We start from the raw sequence: 16,746 nt of genomic DNA, 5'->3' as shown, positions 1-16,746 counted from the left end.
CGTGGAGAATAACTTACCTTAGTTATGGGTTCTCACTGAGTCAATCATTGATGGTCTGGTTTCCCCTTGGTTTGAAGATGACTTCAGTGTCTGAATGCGTGAGAGTACAAGCTCAGCTTGCAGAGTTAGGGTTTCATCTTTTCTTTATAGATTAGAATAGACAACACACACACACACACACACACACACAGAGGGTATTTCTAGGTCTTTGGAGAATTCAAAGCATGAGGGTGAATCTAAATGATACGATGCTTTTATATGGAGGAAACTACTTCTCATGAACCTAACAGTTCTCAATACTTGTTGGCTGATGAATCAGTGAACGTCCAATGTCTAGGTGTTTGTTGAATGGAAGGTATGGAAAGATCGTGCTTTGCATGTCTTCGAAGTTTGGCCAAAGAGATGGGAAACCCAGTTTTCTGTTTATGAATGTCACCCGTGTGGTGGAAAGCTTCTGTGAATGGTTGGGCACATTCGATTCCATGATCTTCTGTCCTACACGTGCTTCTTGTAGAAATGTCATTGTTTGAGTCTAGGATTATTGAGAGAGCCCCGCTTATTTCTTGAGTACTCTTGAGTTCCTTCTAGCATGCCCTGCACACTTTTGAACTTCGCAACTCAGCCTGGATTTTGGGGCAAGAAACTTACCCCTGTATCTCAAGTTTTGTTTTGTCTTGCTCATGGTACATGTTTTTTGAATTTCAGCTCACTTAGCCTTTGCACGCCCAATTGCCTTTGCTTGCTTCCAAACTTGCTCGCCTTGTACATCATCTATCTACCCTTTGCTCACCTAGTGTTAGTTTCCCATGGCTTTTGGTTGCCTTGCCTTTGCTTGCCCAAAAGTGACGCTTATTTCATTCGCTCACATTTTCTTTTACCTCATTCTTTGCCCGCCGAGGGCCACGTTTGTCTAAGTCTCATTTGCGTGAGGCTTTTGCTCACCTTGACTGCTTGACTGAACCTTCCCTTGTGCTCAAGACTACGAATTTTTTACTCAGTCATGTTTGTATGTTTGTGGGGAGTTACTACCTTTGAAGGGCATGGTTCTCACACACATCTTGTAAACACTAGAAAAAACACATCAATGACAAAAGTGATGCCCTGAGTGTGTAATTTGAAGCCAAAACATTTCCTCTCATTCCAAACATGCTCCCCATTTTCCATTTGTACTCAACCTTATCCTTTGAGTATATTGAAAATCAAGGGTTCTTGATCGCAATAGGGTCTAACTCTTATGAGAAGATGCTAATCTTAACTTATTTCAAGGTAAAGTTTGATGAAACACAAAAGACTGGTTTACCTTGTATAACCATCACACTGGATTCTACTAGTGAAAGGGTGGAAAGTCAAGTCATGCTAAATGGGTCTGCACCTCCCCCATATTGATGTATTCTCCTTGTGGTCAGTATTGACTTCTAAAGAATAAGCTCTTGTTGACTGGTTTTTAGTATTCTTTAGAATCTTCTAGATTAATGCAAATAGTTGCCGAACAACTGAATCAAATTACCTCATGAGTGCCAACATTTCTATCTCTAGGGTTTCCATCCATGAATCAACTGATTTCTTTAGAGTATTCAGACCATCTTGTGACTAGGTAAAAAAACATGTCCTTTTTGCCATTTTCCATGCTCTGGATACCACTTTATAACACTCATATTCTATAAAAATGAGAAGATGACCATAAATGTAAAGAAAAAATATTCTCATTTCGACGGTGAGTACCTCTAGAGAATAATAGAAGAAGAAGAGGAAATATTTGAATTGATTTTCTAATGAAAACTCTCTACAATAGCTAATACATCATATATCCAAAACATCTATCCATAGATTCCATACAACTGAAAATGCATAAATGTAGGGAAAAACTCACACTAGATGATAATGATTATCACTCTGTTGAAGTTCCAGTATCTGATAAGGATTATCACTCTTCTAAACCAATACTACAAGATTCTAAATAACATAATGCAGAAAAAGATAGATGCTTTATTAGTCATGCTCCCCGATCACGATCTAATGGAATCAAGCCAACTAACAAACATGTGCCAATCAATTGAGAGAAGAGAGTTAAACTTTTTTGATAAATCCAACAGTCTTATATTGGCCACCTAGTCGACCCATGTCACTCCCACAACCTACCTTATAACTAGTTGATTAAGTCTCCTTTGCATTGCCTAACTTTACCAAAGCCTTCCTTTTTATCTACATTGGTCAAGTGCAAAGTTGTAACATCTTCTTACCAGAAATATGTTTATAGGCTGAGATAAAAGGCACCAATGTCTCCTAGTTACATTTTGATCCATTTGTAAGGATTAATAAATTATTTGAAAATAAGATATGAGATATGGTAGAGCAACCTTAGTAACAACATATAGATTAATTGAATTATTAGAAATAAAACTCATTGTGTTAGACACAAGGATTCAACACAACCGGATACCTCAGCAACAAATATGAATCTTACAGAACCTGGAGATAATATAGCATCTGATAAGGATTATCACCCCCTTGAAGTTTTAATTATTGTGTAGGATTATTACTCTAATATATACTTGGATATGAGAATAACTCATGACAATCTTGTAACAGATGTAGCATTCATACCTATCTTCTTGTAAGCTCTATTTTGGTTTATTAATGAATACCATTCTGGCATGAGTCTCAGCCAGCAATTTATTTCTCAAAATTCGTCATCTTTCCAACGCATTAAACCATGGTTGACGGCTCCTCACTAAGCACAAAGAGGAGGGGAGAATGGTGATCCCTTTGCCACACTCTATCCGACAACACATTTCTCACAAAATAATTGCACAAAATCGCATATACATTGAAAAAATTGCACAAAACCAACAACCAGTTGCATAGAGATCTATGCACAGAAACATAGATCCGCAATTGTGATCATGACCCACTATGATACCTCATTCTAATAAGTGATAAAGATAGGTAGTGTATGGGATCCTACATTGATTGGGAAGGAGAAATTTTTGCTCTTTATAATTTTCCAATGGGACTCTAATTGTATCATTGACTAGTTATTTTGAAGTACAAATCATGTAGCTTGGGCCTTCTATTTGAGCATTAAAAATGGTATCAGAGTCTGTCTCAACCAGAAATTTCAGACTAGAGTCGTGCCACCTACGATGGACTGGCCCAATGAGGAAGTCGGGAATATAAGGGGAGATTGTAATACCCCATTCTGATAAGTGATAAAGGTAGGTGGTATATAGGATTCCACATTGTTTAGGAATGAGAAGTTATTGTTCTTTATAATGTTCCAATGGGCTCTAATTGTATCATTAACTAGTTTTTTTAGAGGATATGACATGTCGCTTGGGCCTTCTAGTGGGGTGTTACAACTGGTATTAGAGCCTATCTTAACTAGAAATATGAGACTTAAGTCGTGCCACCTACGACAGACTGGCTTGATGAGAAAGTTAGGAATATAAGGGGGGATTGAGATACACCATTCTGATAAGCGATAAGGGTAGGTGTGTGTATAGAATCTCACATTGCTTGGAAAATGATATGTTTTTGCTCTTTATAATATTCCAATGAGGCTTCAATTATATCATTGACTAGTCCTTTTGGAGTATAGGTCATATGGCTTAGGCCTTCCATTGGGGCGTTACATCCACAATCATGATCATGGCTCATATACCCCACAAACCCACGACCATAGCTGTAGGTCATAAAACTCACAGACCCATGGTCGTGGCCGTAGGTCATAAATATCTCAGATCCACAGTTGCAGCCGTGGGTCTTTAACTTGCAGATCCATGATGACGACCATGGTTTTGGTCGTAGAGACCCAGAGGCAAGTTGTGGTTGTACAATCGTAGACTATGGCTTGGTGATGGAGATGCAAGAAGGGCCATTTGTAATGCCACTAGGAGGACTAGTCGTGTTGAGGCTAGGAGGGTGGCATATGGGTGTATGCATAGCTCGGGTGATAGGTCCTTAGGCGCCTAAGACAAGGTCAACTAGAGGAGGATCAAGTTGTTAGCTAATTCCTTGATTTTAAGGGTTGGTTGGCAAATCCATTGAATTTAGGGGAGGAGGCAAACTCCTTGATTTTAGGGGATTGAGCAGTTGCTAGAGGGTTGGCCGAATATCTCCTACAAATTAGGGAGATTATCTATTTGTTAATTTGTTTGAGTTTGTTTCCTTTATTTTAGGCATTTGATAAGATTGTTTCCTTAAACTTAGGAGCTTGATTTATGTTTGAGATTAAGGTTGTTAGAGGGAGTAATTGGGGCAAGGATGGCCGAAACTCTAGTGAAACCCTACTATTAATTTCGGTCTTTGGCTTATAATTCATTATTATGCTATTTTGAATGAATGTGAATTTTCTCTTCCAATCTTTCGAGAATTGAGTGCTACCCTGAGTTAGTCTTAATTTTCATCATCATACCAATCAGATCTAGGTGTTGCCTTGAGGTAACCCTAGATTCAATCACCCAACACGCCACAAACATTTGAGTGAGAATGAGGCTTCCATCATTGGTGCTTTCATTGAGTGTGTCCAACCCAAGGAGAGGAAACCATGGCCGATCGACAACCAACTCATAGCGAGCAGATTGAGAACCTTGAAGCCACTTTGAAGGCACAACAAACTACCACCAATGAAAGGCTTGGAAGGATAGAGGAGGTGCTCTACTAATTGGTGGATCAAAGGAGGAATGGAGATGGGAGCAATGTTTTGAATACCGTACCGGACGCCGTACCGGTCAAGGCACTGGAACGAAATATTTCGGTACCGGTACCGTTTCGGGATAGCGTTTCGGGATAGTCGATATATGAATAAATTATATATATAAATATATATATAAATTATATTCTAAAATAATAGTCTATATATAAATAAATTATATATAAATACATATATATAAAAATTATAAATAGTCTAATCTGAATTGGAGGTTAAAAAATAAGCTTGTAGTTTGAAAAAATGAAAAAAAAAAAAACACAGACCGAAATATCGGCCGGTACCGGCCTAAATATAGGCTGGTACCGGCCTATATGGCCGGTACGGAACAGATATAGTACCTGTACCGGCCGGACGGCCGAAACGAAAAATTTCGGCCGTACCGGCCGGTACGATACGAAATTTAAAACACTGGATGGGAGGCACCATAGGAGAAGAGCCGAGAGACATCATAGTCTTGAGGGCTCCGTGGGGTCTAGCAGAGGCCAACACCTGGAAAGGGTGGAGAGCTCAGATTCATCCACTCAAGATTCCTCAAACACTAATGAGGAATTAACGGGGAAAAGTGAAAGGGAAGAAGGGAACCGAGGTGAGAGGAGAGGTGCACGTAGGGGAAGTTCTTAAACCAAAAATAGACTTTTCCAAGTTCATTGGTAATGACCCGAGCACTTGGGTTAGTAGAGCCGAGCAATACTTTGAGCACAATCACATGGAGGGCTATGCTAAAGTGTCCTATGCCGCCTACTTCCTTGAGGGGGAGGCCAACCAATAGTGGCAATGGATGAGGAAGATCTATGGGGCTCAAAGGAGGGAGTTGAAATGGAGGAAGTTTTTCAATGAGCTTTTGAGGAGGTTCAAGCCAACCAAGTATATGGACTACCACGAGACTCTTTCAAAGATCAAGCAAACCGAATTTTTAAGATTTTATCAAAAGGAGTTCGAATACTTGTCCACTAGAGTACATGGGTGGTTAGAGAAGGCCCTCATTGGGACCTTTGTGGGCGGCTTGAAGAGTGAGTTGGCAGTGGAAGTGAAGCTTAATAAATCAAAGACTTTGATGCAAGCTTTGGAGGTTGCAGGGATCAAGGAAGATCAACTTCAAGATTTGAAGAAGAGTAACCGATTTGAGGTGAGGAAACCACCCCCGATGGATTCCAAGTTTGGTACAAACAAGACTTTTGGCAAGGACTTCTCACCGGGAGGTCCTAGTGGAGGTGCATCAAGTAGAACCAAACCCTTACCCGTAGGTGTGAAAAGGCTATCTTGGGAAAAGATGCAACGACAAAGAGAGAAGAGGTTTTGCTTCAATTGCAATGAGAGGTTCACTACGGGCCACAAATGCAAAGCCAAGCAAATATTTCTCATAGAGATGGAGTTGGAGGAGGAGGAAGAGGAAGATGTAAGGGAGGAAGAGCGAGGACAAGAGGAGCAAGATCAACAAGAGGCCAAGCGGGAGACCCTCATATTTCTATTCATGCTTTGGTGGGTGTTGCTAGGTCTAGAACGATAAGAACACAAGAACGCATTGGCAAGATGGAGGTAATGGTACTTGTTGATAATGGTTCATCTCTAAACTTCATCAATTCTAAAGTGGCCAAAAGCTTGGGGTTGTTTATGACTTCTATCACTCCATTTGAGGTCAAGGTAGCTAGTGGGGAGAAGTTGATGTGTAGAGAAGTATATAAAAAAGTATGTTTGAAAGCACAAGGCCTTGAGATTATGGTGGATTTGTATTCTTTGCCTATTGTTGGGTTGGATGTTGTGTTGGGTGTGCAATGGTTCGAGGAGCTAGGGAAGATAGTGTCGGATTATAAAAAAATGACTATGGAATTTATGATGGGGCAAATGGGTGACCATGAGGATGAGTGGAAAAGGGGGATGCAAGGTCGTGGGGCCTAATGAGATGGAGAAGATTTTGAGGCAAGGGAGGCAATGTTTTGTTATCACATTGGCCTTCCAACCGAAGGGTTTGAGTGAGGGTCATGAAATGGAAGATGGGGGCTTGGAGAGGGAGTTAGGGGCCGAGATGCCTAGTGACTTGAGGGAGTTGTTGGGGAGGTTTTCTAGAGTGATGGAGGACCCGAAGACACTTTCACCCTCAAGGAAATTTGATCATCTCATTCCTTTGAAGGAGGAAGTCAAGCCGGTTAATGTGGCCCCCTACCGGTATGCTTACTACCAAAAGACCGAGATTGAAAAGCAAGTCAATGAGATGTTGGCTAAGGGCTCATCCGGCCAAGCACCAGTCCATTCTCAAGTCCGGTTCTGTTAGTGAAGAAGAAGGATGGCACATGAAGATTTTGCACTGACTATCGAGCCTTGAATGAGGCTACTATCAAGGATACATTTCCAATTTCGACCATTGATGACATGTTAGACGAGCTTGGAGGATCTATGTTCTTCTCCAAACTCGATCTAAGGGCTGGATACCATCAAATAAGGGTGCATGAAGGGGACATTTACAAGACAGCTTTCTGAATTTACAATGGCCACTTTGAATATTTGGTGATGCCATTTGGTCTATGCAATGCTCCTTCAACTTTTTAAGCATGCATGAATCAAATCTTTAAACCGTACTTGAGAAGGTATGTGTTGGTATTTTTTTATGATATTCTTGTGTCTTTGAAGACATGGAAGGATCATTTGGGGCACTTGGAGGTTGTTTTGGGGGTGCTACTTGACAACTCTTTCTATATTAAGTTTTCCAAGTGTGCATTCGGCCAAATGGAGATTGAGTACTTGGGGCATTTGATCTCACATGAGGGGGTCAAGGTGGATGTGCAAGGAAGGTTGAAGCTATGGTGGCTTGGCCCAAACCGAAGATTATCATCGAGTTGAGAGGCTTTCTAGGGTTCACGGGTTACATTAGGAAGTTTGTCAAAGATTATGCTTCCATTGCAAGACCATTCACCAACATACTCAAGAAGAATAATTTTGTGTGGAGTGAATAGGGGGAGAAGGCGTTTGAAGCTTTGAAGAAAGCCATGACAACTACACCCATCCTTGTTATGCCTAATTTTGAGAAGGCATTTGAGCTACACATGGATGCTAGTAATGTGGGGGTAGGGGCTGTTTTGACACAAGAAAGGAGGCCACTATCCTTCATTAGTAAGGCCCTTGGTGTTCAAAAGAAAGGATGAAGTGTGTATGCACGGGAGATGCTTGCCATCATGGAGGCTATGGGGGTGTGGAGGCCTTATTTTTTGGGAAGGAACTTCTTGATAGTCATGGATCAACAACCTTTGAAGTATGTTTTGGAGCAAAGAATCACCACTCCGGATCAACAAAGGTGGGTATCTAAACTATTTGGTTTTGAATTTCAATTGGTGTATAGACCGGGTAGGCAGAATCGGGTGGCCGATGCCCTATCTAGGAGGGAAGATGGTGAGGTATTGGAGGCCCTCTTGGGTCCTTCATGGGGAGTTTGGGATGAGATTAGAGAGGGAGTAAAAAATGATCTAAAGTATAAGGAGGTGATGGAGAAGCTAGATGTGGATGCTAAGGGAGTAGAAAATTATGAGATGAGTGATGAGCTTTTAAAATATAAAGGGAGAGTAGTGGTGTCGAGTGTGGGCGAGCTTAGAAGGAAGATCTTGAGCCACTTCCATGATACCAAGCAAGTGGCACATTTGGGGGTATACCGTACTTGGGTAAGGATGGCTAATTTGTTTTATTGGGATGGCATGAAAGGAGAGGTGGGAGAGTATGCGAGGAGGTGTTACACTTGTCAAAAAGTGAAGAGTGAGAGTAACAAGCCCAAGGGTTGATGTAACCCTTACCGATCCCTACTCACACGTGGGAGGATGTTACCATGGATTTTGTGGAGAGGTTGTCACTCTCAAATGGGTGTGATGGGGTGCTTGTGGTGGTGGACCACTTGACCAAGTATGCACATTTCATTGCAATGGTGCATCCATACATGACCAAGACCATTGCTAAACTTTATGTGAATCAAGTGATGAAGTTTCATGGGATGCCGAGAAGCATAGTGACCGATAAAGACCGTGTATTTATGAGCAATTTTTGGATAGAGTACTTTAAGATGCATGTGATAGAGTTGGCCCGAAATTCAACCTATCACTCCCAAACCAATGGCCAAATAGAGGTGACCAACTGGACTCTTGAGCAATACCTTAGGTGCTTTGTGCACCAATACCCGAAGAAGTGGGAGGAGCATTTGGCATGGGCTGAATTTTGGTACAACACATTATATCACCAGTCTATTAAGATGACACCATTTGAGACACTTTATGGGAGGCCACTACCGGTGCTTGTAGGCTATGAAGTGGGGAGTTCACCAAATGAGTTGGTGGATATGGAGCTTAGAGAAAGGGATGAAGTCTTGAAGGAACTCAAGAAGAATTTGGCACGTGCTCAAGATCAAATGAAGAAGCACTTTGACAAGGGGAGGAGTATGGAGTCCTTTGAACAGGGTGAGTGGGTCTTTCTTAAGTACCTACCAAGAGAGCAAAAGGCACCATTCAAGGCAACTTTGAGCAAGTTGAGGGCTAAGTATTTTGGCCCATATCAAGTGTTGGAGAGGTGCAGACAGCTTGCTTACAAGCTAGGTTTACCTGCCAAGGTCCACATTCATCCTACTTTCCATGTCTCATGGCTAAGGAGGAAGGTTGGAGATCCAAACAAGGTGGTGAGTGAGATGCCCATGGCGTATGAAGAGGGAAGAATGACAATACAACCCGAGAGGATCGTGGAGTATAGGCTTGTGAGGAAGGGTGGCCAAGTGAGAGCCAAAGCCTTGGTTCAATGGAGGGATTTTCCAACTGAGGATGCTACATGGGTGAGTGTTCAGGTACTCAATGCCCAATTCCCAGATTTGGACCTTGAGGACAAGGTCAGTCTTGAAGGGGGGAGGATTGATGGAGATGCAAGAAGGGCCATTCATAATGCCACTAGGAGGGCTAGGCGTGCCGAAGCTAGGAGGGTGACGTCAGTAGAGGAGGATCAAGTTGTTAGCTAATTCCTTGATTTTAGAGGTTAGTTGACAAATCCCTTGAATTTAGGAGAGGAGGCAAATCCCTTGATTCTAGGGGATTGGGCAATTGTTAAAGGGTTGGTCGAATATTTCCTTCAAATTAGGGAGATTATCTATTTATTAATTTGTTTGAGTTTATTTTCTTTATTTTAGGCATTTGATAAGATTGTTTCCTTAAACTTAGAAGTTTGATTTATGTTTAAGATTAAGGTTGTTAGAGGGAGTAATTGGGGCAAGGATGGCCGAAACCCTAGTGAAACCCTACTATTAATTTCGATTTTTGGCTTGTAATTCATTATTATGCTATTTTGAATGAATGAGAACTTTCTCTTCCAATCTTTCGAGGATTGAGTGCTAGCCTGAGTTAGTCTTAATTTTCACCATCATACCAATCAAATCTTAGTGTTGCCTTGAGGTAACCCTAAATTCAATTACCCAACACGCCACAAACGTGATGGGAACCAAGGTGGGCCTAGTCTTAAAGATCATTTGTAAATTCTAGATGGGCCAATTACAAGATCAAGGACCAAGAAGATCAAGGAAGCAATGCACGGATTGGTGCAATCCACTTGGGATGAAGCTAGCAAGAGCCCAACACTCAAGATGGGCTTGAAAGAAGGAGAACCAGCTTTGATCCACTTGATTCAAGCTGTGGAAGACATGGCTCAGAGATAGGGCCTATTGTTATTTGAGACTTCAAATTTGGTTAAATGATTTATTTTATTAGTTTAGAATAAGTGGGCTTGAAGATGTCTGGCCCACACGTCTTATTTTCAATGAACTAGAGTTTTCAAGAAGGCCTTGTATTTTGGCCAAGGGCTTATTTGGAAAGTTACATTTTAGGAACTAGGGTTTCATCAATTTATTGTTGGGGTTACTGTAGCCGCGGGTACTGTAGCCGGTACTGTTCATCAAGGGTAATTTTGAGAAAAAGGGGTTTTATTTTGGCTAGGGTTTTGATTAGGTTTGGGTTTAAAAACTCTTTGTAGCCTCATTTGAGAGATTAGACAATATTGAATTTTATTTGTGAGTTGAGTTTTCTCCTCTTGTTCTTGATTGAACTCTTGAACTTATCAAAGGTAAATCACAACCTTTGTGGCGTTCCTCCTTTGTAATCTGGGTTCTTGAGACGGGTTCTTCAACGGGTCTAGATTTTAATATAATCTAGGTTCTTGAAACGGGTTCTCATCGGGTCTAGATTCTCCATCCTTGACTTGATTTTTGGCTTTCTTGACGAGTTTTCAAATTGATTGTGGGTTCAAGGGAATTCATTCCCACGGGTTCATATCAAAACGAGTGAGAGTGCGGCTTCCATCATTTGGCTGTGAGCCACAACAACAGAGAGAGAAGCAGGCTAAGATGAGGAAGAGAAAAGAAATGAGAGGAAAGAAAATAGGACAAAATGTGGACTATGAGACATGAAAGAACAGGGGAGAAGAGAAGAGAGGAAGCGATAGAAATGAGATGAGAGAGAAAAATATGTCAATTTATGGTTAGGATTTTTTTTTCTTTTTTTAAAGTATAAAGGAGGGTTGGATGGGTGCCACCAGCCCGCACTTGCAATCGAGGTGGGCAAGTTGCTTGACTATCCCCTAGTGGGACGAGTGGATTGGGCGGACTGGCCAGGTTGTGGGAGCCTGCCACAACCATAATAATATGTATACCATTCACAAAGACCCCGCCTTTACATAGATCAATTTCATCATCAAAGAAATCGATCTGCTAGCCAAAAAGGAACCTTGTCCGATCTAGTGAAAATCTAGTAGTATCACTGATGAAGTCACTAGCCCATTGATGAACTCATCGGCCCTCCAAGCGCATGTTGAGTGAATGTCAAGCTTTTGTCAATCGACATTAGCAAGCTCTTTATAGAAGTCATGGTCGAGCAAGCGTTGAGCGAATGTCAAGCTAGCTTTTTGTATCAATTTCTGTCGACCATGACTCTCATAAGAGGCTATCCAAGTCAATGTGTCTTGAACTTCTGATCCAATTTCAAGCCCAACTCACCTCAAACCAATTACAACTCAATTCGACAAAGTTTTGTCATTAAAATAAAGCCAAAACAATACTTTTTACACTAACAGATGCAAAATTGTAAATAATATCTGGAAAACAAGACCATAAACAACCTCAAGTTGTACATCAAACTTTGCATGCAAACGTCAAATATCATGATACATTTAACGAATCTACACAAGCATATTTAGCTCAAAGAGTGCTCCGATTTACAACTGTGAGCAGAACATAAGCGATCCAAGGTTTTGAAATAAAATGACTAGAGCCATCCTGCTCTGTTGCATTTGAGTATTGAGATATTCTTAGGTATTCTGTGAATAATAGTGAAAAAGTAACAATAGAATAGTGAATAATAGCAAAAATTAAATAAAAAGTAATAATAAAATAATGAATAGTAGTGAGATATTATGAGTACCTGGTACCCAAACTACAAGTAAATTAAGAAGGAGAATATCCTAAATTTCGTTATCAAGTTGATATATTTTAGAAGGGTAAAACAGAAAGAGGGTGTAACTCACAAGACTTCTCTCTCAAACCCACTAATTCTTTTAAAGATAAGGGATATTTGGAGAGCTGAAATAGAATAAACAAAACACTTTTTTTGTAAGTAAACCGATGATGGAATAAGGGAATGATCAAACTTAGCACGCTCTAGCGTTGGGGATCCTCTTCTACTCCCCCGATTCTGGCCATTTAGCTTGCCATAGACCCGAAATTTCAAAACGGGCAGCAGAGTCAGGAGAGCTACAAGATTTATTATCATACACAGACTAGGCAGCAAGTGACAGTTTATTCATATTCCAATCAAGCAAGCGTTTGGAAGTTGTGAGGTTTGGTATTGATAAATTGTAAGGTTGAAGAACTCCAGCTCAATCTTCTGTCTTCCAGCATCAACAGAGCTGCTCCATATGTTCTGTTGTACCTATTTTGATTCCTCAGGATACGTCACTACGACTAAATATGCCACGGGTACTGTAGCCGGTACTGTTCATCAAGGGTAATTTTGAGAAAAAGGGGTTTTATTTTGGCTAGGGTTTTGATTAGGTTTGGGTTTAAAAACTCTTTGTAGCCTCATTTGAGAGATTAGACAATATTGAATTTTATTTGTGAGTTGAGTTTTCTCCTCTTGTTCTTGATTGAACTCTTGAACTTATCAAAGGTAAATCACAACCTTTGTGGCGTTCCTCCTTTGTAATCTGGGTTCTTGAGACGGGTTCTTCAAAGGGTCTAGATTTTAATATAATCTAGGTTCTTGAAACGGGTTCTCATCGGGTCTAGATTCTCCATCCTTGACTTGATTTTTGGCTTTCTTGGCGAGTTTTCAAATTGATTGTGGGTTCAAGGGAATTCATTCCCACGGGTTCATATCATTTGGTATTCAGAGCAAGGTTTCCAATCAGGTCTGATTCTATCTTTTAATTTCTTGCATCCTTAAATTTAATTCTAGGGCTACATTGTTCTAGAGTTGCCAAAAAAAAGAAAAAAAGAATTGCAGAAACGAAAAGTAGGCTGCCCAAATTCTAAGGGTTTTGGGTTTGGCTGAAATTTGCATCACCTAAGGTTTCAAAATTCTAGGGTTTAATGCATATCTGAGTTTGTCAATTGCTTGGAATGTCGTTCCATTGATTCTCTTCTATTTCGTTGTCAATTCTTGTGTGCTTCAATTCAATTGTTTGATTTTTACAATTGAGTATTTCTGTTTGTGATTGAATTAGAAAAAAAGAAAAGAGAAGAAAAGAAAGGAAGGGAAAAGAAAAGAAAAGAAAAGAAAAGAAAGGAAAAGAAAAGAAAAGAAAAGAAAATTCGAAAAAAAAAAAAAAAAAAAAAAGAAGAAGAAGAAGAAGAAGGAGAAGAAGATAAGGAGAGGTAGCATATTTAAAGGTTGCTACATAGTTACAACAAAGATAAAGAAAAACATTTGTTGATTGAGTTTTATCGTCAAAGGGGCTGAATACATATTTGTACTTGGTATCTTGTTCTATAATTACTCTTTCCCTCATATAAATTCCATGAGTCCCGTGTCGTTTTATTCCTTCCTTGTTTCTTGTTTCTTGGATCTATATTACTGGTTGGAATAATACAAGGTTGTATTGTCTTGATTTAATTCAACTAGTTCTTAAAGAACTTGAGCGGGAAAACTATCGAGGTAAAAGGCAAAAGAGTGTGAGACTATTATCGGGGAAAAGCCAATTACGAGTGAAACACGAGTGAAATGCCATTATTCGAGCGTAAACACGTAAGGGAGTGTGTGAGGTTTTTCCACTAACATTCATTTGTGCAGCACTTTACAATATCTCATCGGAGTGGCTCTTCACCAAAGGGGATGGTAGATAACTCATCATTTGTGTTGCAATCCATGCAACAACAGTTTGAGCGGCTGAACTTGGTGTTAGGTGAAGTGAGGGATAGGATGAATCATCAAGAAGTGGTAATTAGAAATTTACAAGGCAGGAGAGATAGGAGGAGGAGTGAACCTTGTATTGAACATAACTGTAAGAATGAAGGGTATGGTGAGTCTCTTGTTGCCAGGCATGCTCTCAATATACAAATTAAGATGGATGATACAGAGAAGCAGAGCGAGAACATTTTTCATACTAGATGCCACATCAACAACAAGGTATGTAGTATGATCATTGATTTGCGGAGTTGTATTAATTTGGCTAGCACTACTTTAGTTGAGAAATTGAATTTACCTACCTTAAAACACCCTAGACCATACATGTTGCAGTGGTCGAGTGATTGTGGGGAGGTTAGGGTCAATAAGCAAGTGCTAGTTACTTTTTCAATTGGAAAATACCAGGATATGGTCCTTTGTGATGTAGTGCCTATGCATGCTGGTCATATTTTGTTGGGGAAGCCATGGGAGTATGATAGGAAGGTGATCCATGATGGGTTAAGGAACATGTACAGTTTTGAAAAGGATGGAAAAATAATCAAACTTGCTCCTTTAACTCCAACACAAGTCCATGGGGACCATTTGAAACTGAAAAGTGAGGTTGCTCAAAAAAGAAAGAGTGAAAATGAGTGTGATCAAAAAAGGAAAAGTGAAAAGGAGATTGAGCTAAAAAGCAAGAGTGAAAGTGAGATTGAGAAAAAAAGAAATAGTGAGACCGAAAACAAGAGAGAGAGTAAAATGAGAGAGATAAAAGATGAGGGTGAGGTTGAAACCTCAAGAGAAAGAGAGAATGAGTTGAAAAACAGTTGTCAGGTCGAGAGTTCAAAAAGAGATGAAGGAAAGGAAAGTGACAGAAAAAAAGAGAGTGAAAAGCAAAAAGAGAGTGAAAAAGAAAAGAATTGTGGAAAGAAAAGAGAGAGTCAAGAAAGTGAGAGAAAAACAAAAAGAAATGTGAGTTTTTATGCTAAGGCGAGTCTTAATACTAACGAACTTGACTTGTCTTTGCCTAGTGTTATTGTCTTTTTGTTGCAGGGATATGAGGTCTTGTTTCCTAGAGGTGTGTTTAGTGGATTGCCATATATTAGGGAGATAGAGTACTACATTGATTTTGTGCCAGGTGCGACAATTCCTAACCTACCTTCCTTTGAAGAACATGAGTCTTTTTCACACTTGAAGGGACAAGGTAAGTCGTTGACTATAATGCATGCTAAGCGAGAGGACTGTGTTGAGACTTTTTCTCATGTATTCAAATACACACAAGGTATGAAAAATTTTGTGGTTGATGCTTTAGCAAGAAGGTACGTCCTTATCTTCATTTTAGATGCAAAATTGTTGAGACTTGAATATAATAAGGAATTGCATGCTAATGATGATGACTTTGCTAGTGTGTACAGAACATGTGAAAAAGCATCGTTTGGTAAGTTCTATAAATTAGATTGGTACTTGTTTAGAGAGAATAGATTTTGTGTGCCAACTAGTTTTATGCTTAAGTTGCTTGTGTGTGATAGACATGGTGGTTTGTTGGGTAACTTTGGTGTAAGGAAGACTTTCAATATGTTGCATGAACGTTTGTGGGAGTATCATTTTCCATTCACTTATGTATTGCATGAACGTTTGTGGAAGTATCATTTGTCATTCATTAACGTGTTGCATGAACATTTGTGGAAGTATTACTTGCCATTCATTGAGTTTGCATATAATTGGAGTGGTGTAAGAAAAACTTCAGGTGTGTTTCATGAACGTTTGTGGGAGTATCATTTGCCATTCATTGAATTGCTACATGGACATTTGCGGGAGTATCATTTGCCCTTATTCGAGTGTGCATATAAAACCTTGCATACTACTATTTCTTATTCTCTATTTGAGGTTGTTTATGGTTTTAATCCACTTACTCCTTTACCTTTGATGGCTTTGCTTGTTGATGATATGAGTAGCTTGGATGAACATTTTCAATTTCTTGAGAAAATTCATGAAAATACACATGAAGTAGATCTTTCAAGTAAGTATCAAGTTTTTGCTATTTTCAATGTTACGAACATTTTTCCTTTTGATCCAGGTGGAGATTCGAGGTCGAATCCTTTTGAGGAGAGGGGGAATGATGGGAACCAAGGTGGGCCTAGTCTTAAAGATCATTTGTAAATTCTAGATGGGCCAATTACAAGATCAAGGACCAAGAAGATCAAGGAAGCAATGCACGGATTGGTGCAATCCACTTGGGATGAAGCTAGCAAGAGCCCAACACTCAAGATGGGCTTGAAAGAAGGAGAACCAGCTTTGATCCACTTGATTCAAGCTGTGGAAGACATGGCTCAGAGATAGGGCCTATTGTTATTTGAGACTTCAAATTTGGTTAAATGATTTATTTTATTAGTTTAGAATAAGTGGGCTTGAAGATGTCTGGCCCACACGTCTTATTTTCAATGAACTAGAGTTTTCAAGAAGGCCTTGTATTTTGGCCAAGGGCTTATTTGGAAAGTTACATTTTAGGAACTAGGGTTTCATCAATTTATTGTTGGGGTTACTGTAGCCGCGGGTACTGTAGCCGGTACTGTTCATCAAGGGTAATTTTGAGAAAAAGGGGTTTTATTTTGGCTAGGGTTTTGATTAGGTTTGGGTTTAAAAACTCTTTGTAGC

Source organism: Juglans microcarpa x Juglans regia, chromosome 2D (genome assembly GCF_004785595.1).
Source record: "Juglans microcarpa x Juglans regia isolate MS1-56 chromosome 2D, Jm3101_v1.0, whole genome shotgun sequence".
Classification (NCBI taxonomy): Eukaryota; Viridiplantae; Streptophyta; class Magnoliopsida; order Fagales; family Juglandaceae; genus Juglans; species Juglans microcarpa x Juglans regia.
Note: the sequence above shows the minus strand (reverse complement) of the source record.